At 35.4% G+C, this 24,020-nt stretch overlaps 1 protein-coding gene across 1 annotated transcript in view; it reads right to left on the reverse strand.

Moving 5' to 3' along the window:
• Positions 1 to 24,020, reverse strand: part of LOC138711735 (glucose dehydrogenase [FAD, quinone]-like) — a 115,416-nt gene that overhangs the window by 86,421 nt on the left and 4,975 nt on the right. The window contains exon 2 of the mRNA XM_069842900.1: positions 19,105 to 19,204. The gene's annotated coding sequence lies outside the window, so the exon portion shown is untranslated. The remainder of the gene's footprint in view (positions 1 to 19,104; positions 19,205 to 24,020) is intronic.

The following is a 24,020-nucleotide window of genomic DNA, read 5'->3' on the forward strand; positions in this document are numbered from 1 at the left end:
ATCCTATATTATCATAATACACTGCTCTCTTAGCTTACAGCTTACAGCAGTAAAATTTTTGGAAATATTCATCATTTTTTCCTCCATTACTGTATTTTTTTCTCAAAATTCAAAACGGTGGCACTTCACTGTGCACTTATAAAGCGTTTCTCTCATAACTCATAAACTTTTTAAATTTTTCATGCTCTCTTTCTTTTATTTTATTGCTGAAACTCATGTTTACAATATCATGCCCTTTCAGCTACATTCCTTAATTAACAATTTTTTTTTTATTTTGTGTTAGAAGAAAATACTGATATTTGACCATTTTTAAAATGAATTTATTTTTTATCAGACAATCTATCAAAGATACAGAAGCGATTTTGCATCATATTGTAGATATGACATGCATAAATACACACGAAAAAATTTCATCACAGAATGTTGGATAGTTTTTGAGTTTTGAGGAAAACGCTTCATCACTGCACAGTGAAATGCCACCATTTTGAATTTTGAAAAAAAAAAAAAATTAATCGTAAAAATATTTTTATCATATAGCACAGTGATGTCAAAGCAAGCGCATTTTTCTGACCTTGTTGTCGTGCGCGGGCAGCAAGCGCTAAGTATGGAAAGAGGAAGAGTTGTGTATATGAATAAGCAGCCTGTTGGATTAAGAAAACAGTGGTGCACAAACTTCAAACGGAACGTAAAATTTTATGTCTTTCTGTTTAATATTGTCTATATTGTCTGTAAAACAAAAGTACTAACACTGATTTCTTAATATTGCACTTGTGTTTTAAATCTTAATAACATAATAGAGAGTTAAGAAGGAATATTCATTAAATTCCATAGTAGTATAATATTATACTGTATTAAGTGTATAATAATAATAATAATAATAATAATATTTATTAATATTATACACTTGAGCTACATTAGGCATTGCAGCCCGAAAGAGCAGAAGCTCGTGCTCGGGCGCAGTTCAGATCAGTTATACAAAATATATCACAAAATTACGAGAGTTCATTGAGCACAATCACATTAATAAATGGTAAAATACGTACAGAATGTAATAACAGGGTCTATATACAAATAGAAAATACACAAGTACATGAATATTAGAGTAACAATTTTAACTCAATTAGCTTAAACAATTAAATAATTAATCTGATTTGTTTCTTAAATCTATGTGTGTTAAGTGTACTTAGCTCAGGGTAAGCTCTAATTAATGTATTATATATTTTGGGTCCAAAATTTCTGCTGTGTTTTAATCCAGCAGTTGTGTGGCATTTGGGAGTATTTAGAAAGAAACTGTAGTTTTGTCTCGTCTGGTATTCATGAGGATCATATTTAAATTTATTGTGGTTTTTATGGAAGTAAATCAGCAATTTTTGTTTATAAATTTGTTCTAGATTTGATACGCCAAATTCCTGAAAAATTAATTTTGTTGGGTAATCAAAAGGTTTATATAGACAAATTTTGATAATTCTTTTTTGGAGCAGATTTAAAGGACGGAGAGTCGATTTTGCCATTCCTCCCCAACCTAAAATACCATACTGAATTATTGATTGAAACAGAGCTAAGTACACAGTACGCAGAACATAAACAGGTAAATAAGAGCGTAGAATGGAAAATTTGTGGATTGTTTTACGCAATCTGTTACACAGGAAGGAGATATGCTTGTCCCATTTTAAATGTTGGTCAATAATAATGCCTAAATATTTAACTTGTGAGGATATACTCAAAGGTTACAATCATGTATAGTTATACTTATATTATTATTTATTTCTAGTTGCTCAAGACCATGTGATGTTAATGAAAATGGTATTAATTTTGTTTTAGAAACGTTCAAAGAAAGTAAGTGAGCATCCAGCCATTCTTTAATAATGTTAATACCACTGTTAGAATTTTGATAAGTTTCATTCCAACTCGAACCGCTAAATATAACCACAGCATCATCAGCATAAGAATACAGAGTACCAGAATATTTCTCAATGTCAATTTTAAGTAAATCGTTGATATATATTAAAAACAAAACAGGACCTAAAATCGTCCCCTGAGGTACACCTATATCAATGTTACGTGATTTACTAAGGTGATCATTTATTTTAGTTGCTTGAGTTCTGTTACTTAAGTAAGATTTAAATAATTTTAAAGCAACTCCATTAATTCCTAATCTATCCATTTTATTCAAAAGTATACTGTGATTGACCGTATTGAAAGCTTTTTGTAAGTTTAGAAAAATTCCTAGACATTTATTTCCTACATCTAATTGTTGAATTATTGTGTTATGAAACACATCATTCATAAAGAAAGTGATATTCCAAAGAAAGAGATTGAGTATGACATGATAAGTTGGAATTTATATTGATGGTATCTTTAGCCTTACAAAAGTAATCAATAAACTAATCAAAACAATATTACAGTACAAAGCAAAGTTACCTAGGTACTGTATCTGTTTTAAGTGTAACTAATATTACATAATAAAACTCTTATCGCATTATGCTTTTAAGGTGATATTGGTGAGCAACTTCCTATCATCAGAATATTAAATTATTTTCTCTATATCTGCTGAAGCTATAAAGCTGACATTTTTACAACACATGGGCACGTATCTTTTGCTTATGATGTAACAGTAGTTGCTTTGTTAATTCATTTCCTTACAAACAATTTCCATGCAAATATTTTCAAAATTTTCAATACACTATCTTCAGTAATACGTATATACGGTATATTAGATTTACTGTAAGGTTACTAAATAAATATGCCTATACCTGAAAATTTCACTTTTCTATAGGAAAAGTTGAGAAAAAAATTCTTTTGAATAAAAATATCAAACTTGTGAAAAATGAGCATTAAACTTAAAACTTACATTCTTATAATGCACTTGTACTTCTCAGACAGATCTAAAAATTAACATGGATACAGTTTTAATAAGTTCTCTTCCCTTTATCTATTGAATCAGTGCTGGCCATCCCTGAATATAGCTCGACCAAGCGGTATATACCACCTCTTTCGTCTGTCTCTTTCCTTTCCGCTGTAAAGCGCTCAGGCTCTCCTGAGCTCTAAAGCGCGCCCTTGCTCCTGTGGGCATCAATTGACATGCCTGGTATAGCAGAAGGACAGTGTTTTACAGATACCAATTTTCATTATTGTGTAAGATACAGTAATGGAGGAAAAAAGTATTGAATATTTCCAAAATTTTACTGCTGTAAGCTGTACCTAACTCGTCAATTTGACTGAGCTTATTGGGAATTAAATGGATGGCTTTCCCAAGACACGTATTAAATATTTCATATAAAATTATTTTAATCTTGAAAATGAAGGGGTTTAGGTTCGACGGCGCCCGCAGCCGACTCTGCATTGAAGCAAGCCCGAAATATGGAAAAGAAATAGAGATGATGAAAAAAGAAAAGTGTAATTATGATGACGACGTGAATCCGAGGTCCATCACCGAAAGTTCTGCACTGTTTGTTTCAGGGTAAAAGCTAGGAAAAACCTCAACCTGGTACCTTGTCCCAACCAGGCTTGCACGGTCACACATGCTAACCGTTGCTCCAAGCAGGACACTGAGAAGTACATTAAAACAATAACATTCTAAATTGACTGATTTTTTTATAAAGAGTCATCAAATCTGTCTTTAAATCACTTCAGTTTAATTGTATTATTATTATAGCTAGAGACCTTACTTTGTCCCAGGAGGCTACAAGGTTAAGTACCACTGGAGTTTTTAAGTGGACGACGCATGTGCGTCTAGTAAGCTAAGTACTTGACTCACGATTCATAAGAATCTTGGTTCGAAAATTGGGGCAAAACAAAACATGGACCACTTTAACAATTACACTAACATTTACAATTTACATTATTTACACTATGTACGAGTACTGTTGAATTCTTGCTATTTTTACTATTCACACTACAATAAAGAATATAGGCCTACGTTGAGCAAACATCATTTACACTTTTAAACTTATGTACAGACCGATTATTTAGTCCTGACAGCTCAGCGACGCGAAAGAGGGGAGTTGGGAGAGTTCCGTAGTAGAGCTAGGGCGAGAGGTCGGTAAAGGCAAGCGAGAGATAAATTATGAACTCAGCGTCAAATATTTGGGTATTCATTTAGATAGAAGGCTCACGTTTAAACAGCATATAGACACGATTGTAGCCAAATCGCATGTTAAACTTTTGAGACTTTATCCCCTATACCGTAGCTCTAAACTTTCACTCAAAATAAAGAAAATCTTTTACTACTCACTCATCAGATCCGCCATCTTGTACGCCTGCGAGGCTTGGGGTTTTGCTGCCAAGACTCATCTATTAAAAATCCAACGGGTACAAAACAGAGCAGCAAGAATGATTACCAATTCACCACGTGGACTTCGCATCGCCCAACTTCATGAGGACCTGGGTCTCGAAACCATCCAAAGCATTATAATCCGACGCATCACTCATCTCTACGGCAGATATCTACAAGAGCATCCAAATCCACTTCTCAACGCTCTTGGAAATTATAACATCATAGGCCCACACAGACGTCCAAAAGCTTTACTAGCCAATTGATCAAATAATTTCTGTTGTGTATATGTAACTTTTTGTTCAAATGATTTTGTATTATTGGAGGCTGGCCTCCTCATGTTTCTTATGAAATCCAGACAAGGCAAACACCTAAAGAAGGTGTGTTACTTGAAACAAATTGCATAACTAAAGTTATGCGTCACGTCATGTGATTGGTTGGTTGGTTGGTTGGTTGCAAGCGAGAGAATAACCCAAACACCCCTTGGCGTAACTAAATGGACTCGCCTGTCCCACGCGCACATCTCCGGCGACTGTCAGGACTAAATAATCGTACTGTACAGTATTGTGTATTGTGTAGTGTAATGCAAGATATTTTATATTTACTATGACCTACTTTTTTTTGAAAATTGTATACAGTAGTGTAATTAAAGTTTAATCAATGTAAACCTTCATTCTTTATGATAGTGTAAATAGTGAAAATAGCGTATTTTAGTGTACAAAGTGAAAAGGTCTATAAGATATTGACTAGTTTAAAAAGCCGATTGTCACAAAGACTGCTTTTCGTCTCTAAATTATGATCCTTCTTCAAATATTACTGTAGTAAAAATATTTGTTTTTAATATATCAGTCTTCCTTCATCATGCTAATCATTTCTTCGATCCAAATTGTATTATTTAATACTAAATTGTAATTGTTTACCAATTCTTGGAATTTCATGTAACGAAACATCTGCATTTTGCTCTTAAGTAAGTACTATTATTATTATTATTATTATTATTATTATATTACTCCCTACGTGTCCATTAATTTTATAGATAGGCCTACTATACGTTGGTTAGATCCAAGCTTGAATATGCATCTGTTGTACGGAACTCCATTACTTCCACTGACTCTACTGAATTGGAGAATATTCAAAGAAAATTTATTTCCTTGTGTTCTTATAGGTTTTTACCTAATTCCGATTATAAATATGAGATTAACTGCACATATTTTAATTGCTGTAGTTTATTTGCCAGACGTCAAGATCTTGATTATTCATTTTTTGTAAATTATTAAGGGTGATATTGATTGTGAATTCTTCCTTTTAAGATTTCATAAAAATTTTTATAATATAAATTCTAAATCTCTCTCTCTCCGGTCTGCAGATGTATAAAATATGCTAATTTGCATGGATTGAACTTGGATCCATTTAATGTGTAGTATATACTTTTTGGAGTTTTATATCAGTTGTTATTAATTTGTATTTTGTTTAGATATGTATTATAATATTATTGTCGTCATCTTTTATATTATTTGTATTATATTAATTTATATGATTCCATTCTTTCAATTTCAATTATAATTATATTTAATTGTCATTATATTAATAACTATTCCTATGTACTTTTATTGTTATGTATGTCATTGTTAATGTTTTTGTTAAATTTTCTTGTGCTGAGCTGTAATTGGCCCCCTAGCTATTAAATATTAGTAAATAAATAAATAATAATAATAATAATTATTATTATTATTATTGTTATTATTATTGTTATTCCATTGTTTTGATGTTATTTATATTTGCTATATATTTTTATATTGGTTGAATGGAAGAGAAGGCCGTATGGCCTTAACTCAAGCAATAGCAGTAAAAATAAATCAAATAAACAAATTAACAAATAATTTAAATTATAGGAAAGGTCATCGTAATATCAATCTTTATCAATAGAATGCATTTTCAATAGTCTTCGAGGTCTAGTTTTGAATCATCAATAGAATGTCAACTTCAGTACGAACAAGATGCAAGTGTTCCCTGATAGTATCTGTGCCACGTGTCAAATAATGACGTCACGCCAATATAGTCTACGAATTATAACTATAAGTATTGAGTTTTTTTTTTCGTCCGAGGTTTCGATTGTATTCTCAAGCATTTGGCTAATTTTGTCTCCTAACTCCTCCACCTTCACTGAAATATGGATTGAAACTAAAAGCCTTACGGGTTTTGTAGTCATATGGTCAACAATAAAAGTGATTAACACTCCAAAATTAACTTCCATTACTCTCGTTGTGGTGTGAATCCGGTGCAAATAATGTTGGCGTTGTAGCATTCATTCATCGATGTCTATGACGATAAGTCGTGCGTTAGGAATTAGACATCTCTGACCGCCATAAGAAAGGATTATTTTAATAACGGAACGATAGTTCCACAACATTTTATTGCGTAACATGTTGACCAAGCATTTTTCGGCAGCTGTTCCCGAGAATAAACCTTCCCTCCCCTCGGTTAGTAATCATAAAAGAGAACTATCCTCTGGTAATATTTCGCCAGCTGAATATGGATTTTCATCACAGCCTGTGATGTAAGATTCGATGGCAAAATTAGATTAAATCGACATCGCTGCGTACCCGGAAACCGTAGTCATTCATGTCATGTTACATTGCACTGATCATTTTAAAAAGCACCCAAATGAGTAGCATTATACACCTCACAAAATAGAAGTATTGCGTTTCATAGTTATGAAATTATAAATATCTGTCCTACTTCAGAATCTATCTCCATCTTCTGTCTTCCCTGCAGGCAGTAAAGTGAGCCTTTTAACTTCATACATAGAAGAAGGATGTAGACACATTTATCACACACGTCTGAGAGACTAGGAAGAGAGCTGTACATCATTTCAGATGGGAACAAATTTTTCACCGCCTCCCTTTAGATTACGACCATTTCACGCTACATAAATACAAATACTAATTTATCAGAAATGCTTCTTTTTGCTTTATGTATTTAAATTATATTATGTCTGATATTTTTTTTTCATTGTATATCATTACCAGAGCTAGGAAGTTCGTACCAAAGCAGTACATTTCAGTTAAGTACAGCGAGGAGTATAGATATCACCCGCGCCTCACCCTGCTACCGGGGATCCGAAATTTTCGTCACCGATTTTTCGTCACCCGGTGATTTTGTCATGTACAGTAAAACCTCTATTATCCGTGGTAATGAAGGGGGTGGAATGAACGTTTAATCGAAAAAATCGGATAATCCGTACCATAAAAGTTTTCATAAACTAAGTAGCTACATAATAGTTTCGTAATTTCCTCCATGATCTCTTTTAATACGATAACTAGTGGATCAGAAGTTCACTAATTTAAATCTTTTTTTAACAATACAAGTTTGATTTTCCGATGTCAGTTATTAAAACATTATTTATTGCACTTAAGTCTGGTTTTCAACGACGGGTTTTTAATGCCCAAGGACACTCCATATGACTACTGTCTGTGGAAAGATAGAAATAGTAGAGGTCTCATGTTGTAGATTTACAAATTTTATACACTTTATATTTTGTTTTTCATTAACCTAAATCACGCACAGTTGTAATTCCTATCTTGTATTGTGATGTGAGATGAACCACATTTTCTCTTTTCCCAAAGCACTCAATTACTTGCACTTATAGCCTACTAAAAAAACCTGCTTGCACTTTTTTCCGTAGTAAAACATATTTTCTTTTGACACTTGTAGAAGACATTTTGCAAAGAAGTTACACAGTAAGTTACGGCCACTCTAAGAGTAGACCATAATGCGTAAGGGTAAAGGTTTGTAAAACACATTCTGTAGAAAAAATTCGTGCTAATATAATGTACAGTTCTTCATATTTTTTTTCTGCGAGAGAGAAAGACAGTCGGATAATCCACCAATCGGTTAATAGGGTGACGGATAATCGGGGTTTTACTGTATTACATTTTGCCACTGCAACATTTTGTCACCGATTCACTTTTGTCACCATCATATTTTGTCACCAATTTTATTTCCTCATCACTAGACTTCGTTGAATTGCTACACGCAGCGTGCAATCAGGTTGCCGATGTACGGTAGTATAGAGGAGGTGAGCGACTGCCCGGTCTCGTAGTATAAGCAGTTCATGTTAAGAGTTGTGACCGGTCCAAATAGATGGAGCAGCTACAGCTAATGTATATCTAAGTAAGCACTTGTTTTTGCATTGCTGTGGTTGGAATAGTCAAAGCTTAACATATTTTGTTCAGTGCAGACAAGAATTCAATCAAACATACTACAATGAGAGTGTTGCTGTTACAAATAATTGCCCCGGGAATACCCTTACCCCCGCAGCCAGTCTTGACCCGTTGGGGAACGTGGTTGGATGCTGTTAATTATTATGCACAACATTACGGCAAAATAATGGAGGTAATTGGATAGCACAGACAGGAACTGTTGCTGCTGTAAAATCATGGGCTTCTGAACAGCTATTGGAAGATATTCTGTTCATTGATTCTAATTTTAAAATCGTGTCCAAAAGCATCTTCCTGTTAGAATCGCCTACAACTCTCAGAAGCCCTTAATATAGTGGATAAAGTATCACAAACCGTTATCCAAAATAACAATTCACTAATTTCAGAAAAAATGAAATGTAAGTTGAGAAACATTATTGCTAAAAATTGTGCCTATTCACAACTTCGTTTTATAAATTATGTACTATCGGGTCACGACAAGGCATCTGTAGTGACTTTCCGTTCTTCAAATATGTACGTATTGCATCGTGTGATGTTGAACGTACATTTTTCCCAAAATAAAAACTGTTTAAGTGACCGTCGGAGGAGGTTACTTTGCAGTCGCTGAAAATGTACGTAACTCTTCACTGCAATGCACATATTCAAGGATGATGTGAGTATCTTATATTCAATTTTGAGAATTAATATATCTCACTATAAAATAATTGTGTATTTACATGTTTAGACATTTCCTATTTCAATGATCATTCATTACATTTCTTAAATGCAGGATACAAGTTTTATTGTAACCGCAGTATACTGCTCAGTGTTTACATCAGAGGCATACTCAATTCGTTCCACGCCCCCTTCTCATACAGTCTATACCGCGTGCGCAGTAAACCTTGCGATTCTCGTGGCAATTTCACGAAGTCTAACTCATCACTATTCGCCACCACAATTTTCTCCCCTTCTTGTCGCTACCCTTGCTAATACCTATACAAAATGATACGTATTCAAACAGAGGGAGTATCAGGAGAATATCTTGAAGAAGAAAACACCGAACTAAGAAGCCAGTTTCATTCCTTGGTTTCATTGGCCTTTGTACCAGAGAATGATGTAGTTCATACCTTCGATATTCTCCAAGAAAATCTTAATCTTAGAATACTTTGAGGATAATTTTGTCATGGGTCGTAGACGTGACAGAGGTAGGCTGCAGCCCATGTTCCCTCCAAATATATGGAATTGTTACATTCGTACCAAGGAAAACCTGTCCAGAACAACAAATACAGGGTCATCATTTTATTTTTACTTCAGTTTTTATTATACCTGAGTTTTTTTAATGTACTTGACTCCCACCCTTCTACTAATGAAGTTCAACCTTCCTCCACACAGATCCAAGACCGCATATACAGTCATAGTAGCCTTACGGTCATAGTAAACAGTACGTTCCAAAAATATGTTCTCGTTTTCCAGTGACGAAAGAGCTTTCAATATTGAATCATTTTCGCACAGGTACTGTCGTCCATTTGCCTACGTCGTATCCCGGATTCCCCCACCAGCTTTTATTCGCCAGCTAGTGGCTGGGCTGTCTTAGCTCTTTTCTGAGAACATTAATTTCTGTTAGGAATTGGACGTCTACGTAATATTATACAACTGTTTAAAATAATTTAAATGAAAAGGCCTCGTTATGTAATTAACTGTCACGTGATTTAAACTCACAGATTTACTATGTGATGTTAAATGAAAGCTAGATGTAAGGACTTGACAAATGTTGAACTTTCAAATCTTTGCCAAAAATAAATATCCGAAGCTTCGTTCTTTCGCTTGCTCTGTTGAAGCCATGTTCGCTACAACTTACGTTTGTGAAAAATTATTTTCAACAATGAAAATAGTAAAAATCAAATTTAGATCACGACTGACAGACAAATACCTTCGTGATCAACTACGACTGTCAGTAAGTGACATAATTCCTGATTTTGAAACTCTGTCGCAGAGACATTCTGAAAACAGTTAATTTTAGGTTGCGATAATGTGTCCTATGTTTTCTTGTTCAATTCTTTCTTCGTTACACGTACTAAATATTAGTTTGTATCCTTATACTGTATAAAATTATATTTAAGTGCTTGACGTAAGAAAAATGAAAATCCGTTAACAAGTCAGATAGTTTCTTTACTTCCCCTTCGGGTGTCCGCCTCCCTCCATAGGTGCTATTCACGTTGCAGGTTGCACAGTGGCTCGGCGCACGATTACATTTTCGCCACGGCTGCAGTAAAGTATCTTAAACCAAGACTAGAACGAGCTGTAGCAGCAAACAGTTGAAAGTGTTGTACTGGTATCGAAAGCTGCTTTGAAATACGAGAACTGTAGTTGATTAAATGTAGGTCTCGAGTGCGTAAGAAGTTTGGTGAACTTGACCTTGTCCGCTGCATGAAGGTCGAACCACTGCTTTAACGACTTCACAATGAAGTTGCTCCTCGCATCACGAGACACAGCTGTAATCCCACTTAAGGCAGGCAAGGAACGCAGTCTTCTAGAAACGTGTGTATAAAACGCCATCGAAGTTATGAAAGTGTTATAAAAGTAGTGCTCGTAAATCGATATCCGGTGAAGATCTGTATATTCAAACGGGCTTTCACTTTGCTTTGTTTTGTGAAAACAAAATGTTTTTATAATTGCTAAACTATTTTCTTGTGGCGTCCTTGCTCACTGAAGGCTTTGCCCTTGGTATACTTGCAGTACTGTTTAGAAAACAACAATTTGTGCTTATTAAGGGAATTACTGTAGATCCACATCTTGCATAATAGTTCTTTATGCCTTCTAACTGTTCACTTTCACCGCTTATCAAATTAAATTATGTTAGATAAGTTGTTTCATGATTCTGTTTTATTATAGGGTAAAGGTTGGTAATATTGTGATATGAGTAATATTGTGATATTTCTTTTTGAGAGGAAGATCGGTTTTTTGCGTCAACTTATTAAGAGATTGTTCGTGGACAATTTGCTGCACAAAACCAGTTCTTCTCTAGCTCAGTAAAATTGTAATAAATTCTAAAAAAGAACTATTACAATATTACTCGTATCACAGTATTACCAACCTTTACCCTGCATCATTAAAAAACTAACATATTCACGTGTTAGAAGTTCCTGAAACACAATTTTAATTCAGTGCCATTAGGTGGAAATGTTATTTTAAAAAACAGAGGCAATATAAATTCGGTAATGCTATAATAACGAAATGGCCGATTCACAATCACAAACAGAACCTACCACAGAACCTCTGTATGCACTAGAATATCACAAGATCCGCTGGATTTCATTAGAGTTTTTGTGTGGTTCCAGAACTTTTCAGAAATTATTGGTGCCACAACGTATAACAAATGGGCGAAAAAGTATCATAAAAAGGGTACCACTTGTTTATAGCCCAAACAACAAGTATATGTACGTAAATCTGTACAAGAAACAATGGATGAAGCTTCATCAGACCGAAGGGTCAACAACGTGGAATATTACTACACTTTTTCCAGTTGCATTTCAGAAAATATCAATTGTATTTCAGATTTGTCATTTGTATTTCAGATTAGTCAATTGAATTTGAGATAGTATCAATTGTATTTGAGATCTTGTCAATTTAATTTAAGATAGTATCATGTTTATTTCAGATTAGTCAATTCAATTTCAGATAGTAGCAATTGTATTTCAGAAAACATCAATAACAGTGCTACTTATTTCAATTATGAAGGAAGTGACGTGAAGCCTATATGCCGAAAAACTTGATCACCGTCACGAAAAGAGTCGTTGTCTCTTAGGACTATCTCATTGGCCCCATAAATGTGGACAGATCAGAGCTCCAAACTGTAGAAATTGTCATATTTGTACCTTACTTATCTCTTATGCAATAACAATTTGGCGGAGATTTTTAGATGAAGACTTCAGAAATCAATAGACAGTGATGTTTATGCAATATTCATCAACACAACTTTCTATTCCAAACCTGTCTATCATGTTCTTTCATTCCTCTATTCAAATGACATGACAGAAAACATTAATTAATGAGTCTGACACATTTCACGCGTGTGACATTTGAACATACTCATAACTTCTTCCTTGAGGTCGAGTCAACTCCCTATTTGTAAAACGAAAATCGAAAGTTCGGTTTTGCCGACGACCAAACTGTGCTTTCCCCAGTACTAAAAGAGACAATAGTATACAATATACAGTATAGAGGTTGGAAGGTAACCTCTGCACCAAAATGAAACTGGTAATAGATCATGAGGAGAGATTTGAAAAAAATCTAAATAATTTTTTCCTCTAACATTCACCGTTTTAGAAGAAATCGTTAAGTTTCTATGTAGCATTTGGCAACATCACGGCTACTGCAATAACTCTATCAAGCGAGACCTACACTGCTTACCTTCCAGAGGTCTGCATCGGACGTTTTCGCTCGAGCGCCAAGTAGTTCATAGCATAATCCGATAGGTAGCGCACATGCATGATGGGTAAAATTGTCGCGAGCGATAAATCCTCGAACGGTATAAGCCGAGCGTTAGACATTCGTTCTTGTTACAGTGATGAACTGTGTAGTAACATCATAGACGTTTATCATTTCAAAACTTTGCAGTGTTTAACTAACCTCTCCATAGTACAACTACTACAAAACTTGCTTTAAAATGTAATATAAATGTGTAGGTAAATGTCCCCCCCCCCACACACAGGAGTGATTTTGTTTTTGCCACATCTGATAGATGTTATTGGATGTAAATGTAATTATTATAAACGGAAAACACAATCACGATAATGCAAGAACTGTATCAAGTTTTCTTTTAATAATAATAATAATAATAATAATAACAATAATAATAATAATAATAATAATAATTAGTGAATCAATCTTTGCGTCTGTAACAGTTGTGCAGCATGATTATTCGTTTTATTATATTTTCTGTGACGTTATCTCTGTACCAATATTGTTATTAATCTACTGCTATATCAATAATATTTTGTAAAACGTTTCTACATTGTCGCAGTATATAGGCGGAACACTATATATGGACCTATCATATTATACTTACACTTACTTACAAATGGCTTTTAAGGAACCCGAAGGTTCATTGCCGCCCTCACATAAGCCCGCCATCGGTCCCTATCCTGTGCAAGATTAATCCAGTCTCTATCATCATACCCCACCTCCCTCAAATCCATTTTAATATTATCCTCCCATCTACGTCTCGGCCTCTCTAAAGGTCTTTTTCCCTCCGGTCTCCCAACTAACACTACATGCATTTCTGGATTCGCCCATACGTGCTACATGCCCTGCCCATCTCAAACGTCTGGATTTAATGTTCCTAATTATGTCAGGTGAACAATACAATGCGTGCAGTTCTGTGTTGTGTAACTTTCTCCATTCTCCTGTAACTTCATCCCGCTTAGCCCCAAATATTTTCCTAAGCACCTTATTCTCAAACACCCTTAACCTATGTTCCTCTCTCAGAGTGAGAGTCCAAGTTCCACAGCCATACAGAAGAACCGGTAATATAACTGTTTTATAAATTCTAACTTTCAGATTTCTGGACAGCAGACTGGATGATAAGAGCTTCTCAACCGAATAATAACAGGCATTTCCCATATTTATTCTGCGTTTAATTTCCTCCCGAGTGTCATTTATATTTGTTACTGTTGCTCCAAGATATTTGAATTTTTCCACCTCTTCCTATCATATTATATATGTGGTAAATCAAATATTGAATAATTATTAATTAGCAATAATAACTGTATATTGAAGTTTTTCATACTATTTTATTTATAACTTCATGTTCCTGTTTTGGTCCGTTCCATTGACTGTTCCATTAAACGTTTGTCATAAACGCAGAAAATAAAGCCTTATTTTTACCGTGTGAGCAAAACATATGTGTATCTTATCTGTCGCCTTCCATACAAGATACGACATGTCGGTGAGATGACCTTGTACTGTGCTTCTATTTATTACGAGCGTATCACGACCGATCTTATCTCACTCGAGGGTGCGACACTCGACCGAGTTCAAGCGAGCGATTTAACTCCACTCTGTTACCTTCCCTTCCCCCTCTGCCGTACTCATTCTGTGACACGTTACAGTGCATTGCGTTGCAAGATTTATTTTAACGATTTTCGGAATTTTTCAATTTAAATTCATGGCTAAACGGTTTAATTTGCAAAAAAAAAAAAAAATCAAGACATTAACTGTTCAGATTATTTTTACTTACGTGCCTGTATAGGAGTCAGTCATTTCTCTCTGGCCGTTATCGCAATAGATCGCTGCAAACATTGGGCAAAAACTATTTTTTTTCCTGTTTAACGGTGCTTCATCGAAGAAAAAGTGTAATAAAATTTTTGGTATATTTAACATGTAGGTGCATCGGTTCCCTTACACCCTGTATAGTCTTTTGTACAGACCCAGAAAAAAAATGGGCTGCCTAATTTTACGAACTTCCAGATACAACGCATTGCGCATGTGCTGTAAACAAGAGCGCCTAAATGTATGCTACTTGTGGACAGTCTTGAGAAGCTAGTTGCCTACATTCAGAGGACCGCTACCAAAACTCGACCCGTATTATATTTCCGTATCTCTACACTACACTTCCCACCACTAAAAAAAAACGGTAGTAACTATATGGGCCTTACTTGGACTCTAATTTTATCGCTATTTTTGAAGACGTGTTTTATAATTGAAAATATTGGCTTGTCTAGGGAGGTACCACGTTTCATTTATTCACTGCACAAAAAACTTGAAGGAGTGGCTAATCACATGCACACATGCTTTCAAATTTGGCTTAGAATTTTGTCAAACCGTGATGATTTCTTGTCTTTTTTAATATTACCATTTTATTTATTCCCTTTCAATTGTAGAAGTAATAATGAAACTAGACAATCTCTTTTTAACATTTTTGTTTAATATACCGATTTCTTCTGCTTTCTCACCGAAGTTTATATTTAAATTTTTAAAAACGTTTAATGAAAGTCCTGATTCACGAGCAATTTTTGCAAGATAATTTATTTGTTTATTTAATGCACTCCAGATTTCTGTCTTAAGACTTTTCATGCTTGTATTAGATATTTTACAAATTACGTTTTATACTGTTTTAATCTTGTATTCATAAACTGAAGTTTAATGTTTTTCATAGCTGTTATTTTACTTCAAGCTGTACAGTCAACCCTTATAGTGACTTATAAGTTATTACTAGAGCCCGGATTTTATGTAATTAGTTAATTACATATTCTGTTCCTATATATGTAACTGTAAGAAAAGCTAAAATGTCGGCGAATCACACCAAAGGTATCATTATTCCGAAGTTTTAAGTTACATAGGTTTACATATTTTAGTGCATAAAAATTTTTGACATATATTACATATTTTACATATTTTGAAAGATATTGCATATTTTGAAAGAATGCACTTTTTTCACCAATTTTCCCTCAACTCATAAGTTACACGTTTTAAAATTGTTTATAAATCTTATCTCTCCGTCTCTAATTCATAAAAATAATTTAATAATAGAAAATAATAACATTCTGTCAAAGAAATGGACATCCCTTTACCATGCTAACATTTTGTGTACCCCTTAAGAAGTAACGGTAAAGTAGAAACAAATACCGATGCGAAGGATCGGTCATTGTACTGCTACCGCGGTGAATGAAAGAGTGGAAATTACCCTATGAGTATAACCGTTTGGCACAAACACCTCTAATCAATTGCTCTGAAAGAAAAACAATAGTTTTTCTGTTTTCTTGAGAAGCTTTTCTGACATCAGATGATACAGCTAGCTAGTCTACTGTTATGACGATGCCTTTACTAGTGACGGCAAAATCGCTCTCAGCAAAGTATGTAGCAAACGCATTTAAAAATTTAACTTCATGTCACAAATAAAAGACGTGCTCCGTCGAAAAAACAAGTTCTTCTTACACAAGTGGTGCTGGAACCTTCTTCGTCTTCCACCAGTGAATTTAATAAAGATTTGTGTATGGCAGTGGTTGTTGCCAACGTGTTGTATAAACGTGGAGTGCCAAAGTTTCAAGTATTCTTATGCAAATACTGCAACTTTAATATTCCGGATGAATCAACAATCCGGAAAAATTATTTGAACTGCTACACTGACACAATAGAAACGATTAGAGTTTAATTTGGCGATTCGTACTTATGGTTTGCCGTTGACAAGATAATCAATGAACGCAGAAAATATGGAAAAATATTTAGTTATTAATTGCGCTTCCAAACAATAATTAAATGAGATTGAATCCCATGTCCACCTGTAATTTTTTATCAGTGTACAAAAATAATAGTAAAGCTTAGATTTTAAGTTGCATACATTTTATTTATGACATAAATTCTGTGGTGTTTGGGTAAAGGGAGATAAGTTATAAAAATGAGTTCGCAGATATATGAAAATTAAACTTGGAACCCTTATTACAAATAATTTTCTACACAAATAAAATACATCAACTGCTTGTATTCTATGATTTTTGCACACCCTCTTGTATAATTTAACTTGTGTGTTCATCTGGGGAACAAAATTCCACCTGGACAAAAAAATGACTTATACCCCTTTACCCGAACACCACAGAATTAATCCACGTATTTTGCCATTTTTAGCTACATATTTCTTATTTTCAAATTACATAAAATCCGGGCTCTAGTTATTACCTACACTATACCGTATTTTCTCGAATACACCGCGCATTTTTTTTTCGAAATATACAAGTAAAGAATACATATGCGCGGCTTATTCGAAATGAAGTTGACAACATTGCCTAATTTTCTTCCTGTTCAACTTCTAAGCTGGTAGTGCATGCCATTAACTTCCTGCTCGGGTATTCAATTGTTAATATCGTTAAATGGCGTTTGGATTAGCAGTACGTGTCAGAATGAAGTTCAAAGTGTGACTGATGATACGTGTATAATTTGTGCGTCTTATATTTTCAATTCTGAAAATCAGTACCACTGAAGGTAGACTGTGAGATTAAGGTTATTTACTTCCTACAGAGAGAGAGAAAAAAAACTTAATAAATATGTGGAGGAACGTGGAAATCGTGACGCATGCTATTAATATTGCTGGATATCGGGTAAACGAGTGATTGTCCGTCTCCTTGGTCTTGAGATAGCGTGCTGGACTCCTGATCAAGGTGGTCCGGGTTCGATTCCCGATCGTGAAGTCAGGGGGATGTAATTCGGACATCTTCACGGGGACTGGTTGTTTGTCCATTGTCCCAGTGTATGTGATGTCTCGCAGTGCCCCCGGGTACCCTGACCCAGTAAACGGGGGAGTCCTGCAGTGTGTGCGTGTGTTCAGTAGAGTTGTGGGTCTAGGCACAATAAGTCTCCGGCAGCGGTGCCGAAAATTAGTAAAAAAAACGGGTGATTAAGTACCGCAACTGATGGTGTTTGAAGTGCATTCTGTTCCAGCATAAAATGTATATTTATTTATTTATTTATTTATAACTCAGCTGTATTAAGTGTTTAATTGTTTTTATGCTCGACCATGCCGAAATGTAGTAATTATACACCTGGTAGTAGCCCTTTAATGCACCTCATTAAAGTACACCTATTCATTATAATTCAGTTGTTCAGCCAATGAGAAATCACCATTGTACCATTATAAAACCGCAAGTATCGATTATTCTCGGATATGCAATAAAAAGACAATTAGCGAAAAGTCACGAAGGCTGGAAATCCAATACTGTCGCAGAAGGTTATGTTCTGTTACTATAATAATTAGCGTTAATGGTAAATAATATTCAAATAAATTCAATATGACATCTCGTTTTCCAATTCTAAATCAATTTCCAGGTCATATCAAGACTAATGTTCATGTTATTCTCTAGATTATATCAAGATCAATGACATTCGTGCCTCGGAAAAAATCAATACTTTCGCGTCTGCGCACATCTCACAATTCAGGTGAGTTCCACTCCTCACTTACATAACCATAGCATGAATACTTATGAATAATTTCAAGTTAGAAATATGGTCGCGCATAAAAAGTCGTATGAAACTTGCCTATAATGGTAATTAAGACGCTCGTATGAAAATTATGAAACTCGCTTGCGCTCGTTTCATAAACAAACATACTCGCGTCTTAATTACTACCATTATAGGCTCGTTGCATAATGTACTTTTAATTTGGCCTGAATATATTTTCTGAAAGTTTTATTTTTGTAATTTGTGTGCTATGGAATGATGACGAAAAGGGAGAAATATTGACGGAATGATGTAGATTCCTAATATGGGAAAAACGGGAGAACCCCGAGAAAAACCCCAACTGCGAACTTGTTCGTCACAAGTGTCACTATGCAAAATGCCAGATCTGACCGGGACTCGAACTCTGCCGTCTGCGTGATAGACCGGAGGTCTGACCACTCAGCTACCGCAGGGGCATGTTTTTGTGTTAATATTTAATAAACAGCAACAGAAATAGTATGTTCCGGCCCTCTAATATAGGCTACAGTCTTTTCATTTATATGTATTTAAAAAACTACATGAAGAGGCTTATGTCCCTACCTAAGATTTGCATACCTCTGATTCACGCCAGTAATAATTAAGTTCTGTTTCTTACAGTATAGGATTTCATTTCAACAACTGTACAAAAGTCAGTGTATTACTCACCCCTTTGTATTTCAGTGGTTCCACTGTTGCACTGTGAAGAACTTCGCCTTCTTCTGTCTTCTATGCCGCATTGCTGAGCAAACCACTACGCCCTTTAAACCTGTTGAAGATAGATAACATTATGTAAGGACTTTCAATGCCGTGCTAGCGCTGGTCTTCCATCCAGTTGGTCCGGGTTCGATATCCGGCCAGGGATGTCGCGCCCGCTGAGGGAACGAAAAATCGAAAGAGAATTGGGAGGACAAATTAAAAAGGTACGCAAAACGCGTCCTTGCAAGGGGTTGGGGGCTGTACAAAGCTAAGTATTTGAGCTCCAAGCCTGTTGGCCACTAGTCTCACTCCGGGTTACGCTGCTCCACTGAAGGAGCTCTAGAAAATTTTGAAGGGGAAGCCGGAATTGGACGTAACCTCTTAGGTACCACATATGCGAGGGGGACTGAGATTTGATCAAGTGATCACGGAACGGGGCGAGGAGGAGATGGCTGGCGAGACGCTGTCATCTGTTGTTCGATGACAAAGCATGTGAAGGCTGTCGGAAGAAGCGCCGTGAAATCTAAATCTGCAATTTGAGAGATCCCTGTCCTTTCAATTGCGACTATTTGAGTGACCTCGTATATTTAATAGACAATTTATAGGTTCTGAACTAGGGCATACGTCGTTTATAATAAAGGGGAATATATATGGGGAAGGGCATATAGGTCCGTGGCCCAATTCTTATAGGGCTCATCCCGACATTTGTCTTACGCCTTAGGAAAACCACGGAATACCTTAGGCAGGATGAGTTGTCTCATATATAAGAGACTAGCCAATTTGGCTATTATGTAGGAGGTGATTGTTGTCATAAGCCTTGTTGAATCGTCTCATTTTTAGACAAGCCATTTGGCTATATGATGGCTCAATTACGAAGAGGGGGGAGAGATGTAATTGTTAATTAATTTAGGGTAATTAGGGAGATTCATGGGGATATGAGTGCAGGTCCGTGGCCCATTTCTTTTAGGGCTCATCCCGACATTTGTCTTAGCGCCTTAGGAAAACCACGGAATACCTTAGGCAGGATGAGTTGTCGCATATATAAGAGACTAGCCAATTTGGCTATTATGTAGGAGGTGATTGTTGTCATGAGCCTTGTTGAATCGTCTCATTTTTTAGACAAGCCATTTGGCTATATGATGGCTCAATTACGAAGAGGGGGGAGAGATGTAATTGTTAATTAATTTAGAGTAATTAGGGAGATTCATGGGGATATGAGTGCAGGTCCGTGGCCCATTTCTTTTAGGGCTCATCCCGACATTTGTCTTAGCGCCTTAGGAAAACCACAAAGTACAAAGTCTTGTACAAAATGTTCCCAATGAGAACGCATCTCTATAAAATTCGAGCCATTGCCATTAAATGCGTTGAAGATATACAAATCTAGCTTTCTGGTAAAGCTTCCTGTGAAGCATATTTGAATAATTTCAAGGGAAAAATTATTCTGGGGCCGGGTATCGATCCCCGGAACAAATTTTTTCTTGAAATTATTCAAGTCTGTTTCACAGAGAGCTTTACCCGAAAGCTAGATTTGCATAATACACAGCGTCCGCCAAAAAATGTATACACTCTTTGTCAGACTGTATCGGGGTATTGATATTGACAATTGATCTGAATTACGAGTATGATGTAGTATAACATAGCAAGTAACCATGTGCTTAGCTGAAGACAGTACTGCATGTGTGATCAGTATTTAAATGTAAAACAAATACATGATAAATAGTTTTCGTTCCTTAAAGAGTATATAGGCCTACAGTTTTTGACGTACTCTATATAAGTTACTGTAGGTTTTCCCTTTGACATCGACTAATTAACATTAAATTTCATTTCTTATTAATTAGTTACTTATACAGGGACATCATTTTATTTTTACTAACATTTCTAATATTAACCTGGCTATACCTTTGGATCAACGATTAAGAACCGGAAACACCGTTTGCTACCCCCTTCCACGACTGGAGTTCGATGATACTGGCGTAACACACAAACAAATCACTTTACTAGGTATAGGAGGGAAGAAAAGTAGTTCATACATTTACGTAAACTAGGAAATATCACGCTTTTGAGTTTGCTAATTTTCATTAGGTTTTTGTTTAATTGAAATACAGTACTGTATTAACAATGAGTGTTTTTACTCACAAACTGAGCTTTCCATGCGAACGTATTTATTATGCAGTGTATATTATACTGTCTACAACACATTAGCGTACAATATAGAGAATGAAGTTAAATTGAAAAATAATCATAATGTGGATATTTAAACACATATTTGAAAATGTTGGCCGTTCATTTCGATACAGGCTTCAGTTCTAATGTGCATTTTATCGCACTATAGACTATTGTACCTAATTCCAATTACCAGTTTCGTCCTTCGTACTAGTAACTCATGTTGAAATAATTCTGTACCTACTCTATAAAAGAGTATCTTACGTACTGTAAATTCAATCTTCACTTCTGCCCGATCCGAAAAGATAAAATTACTCAGACATGCTATCTACTGTCCGTCCAAGTGGTTACGTCGCAGCGTCGTAGAAAGGGGGGAAATCACATGACAGTTAATTACTTAACGAGGCCCTTTTATTTAAGTTATTTTAAACAATTGTATGAGTATAATATTACGTAGACGTCCAATTCCTAACATAAATTAATGTTCCCAAAAAACAACTAAGACAATCCAGCCACTAGCATTTACAGAGAGACGAATAGAAGCAGGTGGGGGAAACCGGGATGCGACGTAGGCAAATGGAAAATGATGCAATATTGAAAGCTCTTTCGTCACTGGAAAACGCGAACATATTTTGGAACGTACTGTTTACTATGACCGTAAGGCTACTGTGACTGTACATGCGGTCTTGGATCTGTGTGGAGGACGGTTGAACTTCATTAGTAGAAGGGGTGGGAGTGAAGTACATTCTAAAACTCAGGTACAATAAAAATTGAAGTAAAAATAAAATGTCTCTGTACAATTACAGAATAATAATGAATTAGTGACTTTTATATGACAGGCTCAGACAGTTGACTGAACAAAAACGACAAGGTTACAGTGGGCATTCATTTTGTTCTTGATTAATACAGGTTATGTTTCAAATTCCCATGAATAGACGTATAGTACAGGGACATCATTTTATTTTTACTTCAATATTTATTCTACCTGAGTTTTTGAATGTACTTCACTCCCACTTCCTCTACTAGTAAACTTCCAACCGTCCTCCACACAGAACAAAGGACGCGTATGCAATCAAAGTCGCCTTACGGTCATAGTAAACAGTGCGTTCCAGAAGTATGCTCACGTTTTCCAGTGACGAAAGAGCTTTCAATATTGAATCATATTTTCGCACAGGTATAGTTGTCCGTTTGCCTACGTCGCATCCCTGTTTCTACCACCCGCTTCTGCTCGCCCCTCTGTAAAGGCTAGTGGCTGGGCTGTCTTTGCTCTTTTCAGAAAACATTAATTTCTGTTAGGAATTGAACGTCTACGTAATATTATACAACTGTTTAAATTAGGCTAACTTAAATAAAAGGGCCTCGTTAAGTAATTAACTGTCACGTGATTTCCCCCTTTCTACGACCCGGCGACAAAACTACTTGGACGGACAATAGATAGCATGTCTGAGTAATTTTATCTTTTCGGATCGGGCAGAAGTGAAGATTGAATTTACAGTACGTAAGGTACTCTTTTATAGAGTAGGTACAGAATTATTTCAACATGAGTTACTAGTACGAAGGACGAAACTGGTGATTGGAATTAGGTACAATAGTATATAGTGCGATAATATGCGATAATATGCACAAAAGAACTGAAGCCTGTATCGAAATGAACGTCCACCATTTTCAAAACTGTGTTTAAATGTCCATATTATGATTATTTTTAAATTTAACTTCATTCTCTATATTGTACGCTAATGTGCTATAGGCAGTATAATATAGGCCCTACACTGTATAATGAATACGTCCGAATGGATGGCTCAGTTCGTGAGTAAAAACACTTATTGTTAATACAGTAATGTATTTTGATTAAACAAAAACCTAATGAAAATTATCAAACTCAAAATCGCGATATTTTCTAGCTTACGTAAATGTATGAACTACTTTTCTTCCCTCCTGCACCTAGTAAAGTGATTTCTTTGTATTTTACGCCAGTATCATCGAACTCCAGTTGTGGAAGGAGGTAGCAAACGGTGTTTCCGGTTCTCAACTCTTAATCAAAAGGTATGGCTAGGTTAATATTAGAAATGTTAATAAAAATAAAATGATATCCCTGTACAAATGATGTGATGTACTGACTCATACTCCAATTTAAATTGTTTGTCTTTTATCATTGATCGTAATCAGATGCTTTTGTTTTCCAATATCCTGCACTCGTAAGTGTTGTTTACAGTATTTCAAGTGAGTGTCGCTTGAAGAGGAAAGTAGGTACTATTTAATATATTTGTGGCCTGACGAAACCGTGAACTTACACAAGGAAAGTGCATTCTGAATTACATATCGAACTTGAGTGATAAAGACAATCTTCGAGATAATTATACAAATTAAAATTAAAGATTGAAGATATTTGTCATAAACAAAGGCAACAAGATCGTAATAAAGCTACAGGGTGTTAAAAACATTCCCGTTGGCTGTCGGAGAATTTTGAATTCCTTAAATGGAAACCTTGTGCTTCTGCAGAGTGTACAAGACGCGAGCCAGATCGTCTACACTTTTTTTAAAGAGAAATGAGAAAGGTCGAAGTGTAGAACATCGTCAAATTTATACATCTTGATTACACATCTTTTAACACTGTATCACTTCGGAATATGTAAGATAAGACTTTCCTGTGTTTACACGTTTCGACCTATTTATGGGTCATCTTCAGAACTGGTCGTTGCTGGTCTTGGCGCCTCTTGTTCTGT

Source organism: Periplaneta americana, chromosome 13 (genome assembly GCF_040183065.1).
Source record: "Periplaneta americana isolate PAMFEO1 chromosome 13, P.americana_PAMFEO1_priV1, whole genome shotgun sequence".
Taxonomy (NCBI): Eukaryota; Metazoa; Arthropoda; class Insecta; order Blattodea; family Blattidae; genus Periplaneta; species Periplaneta americana.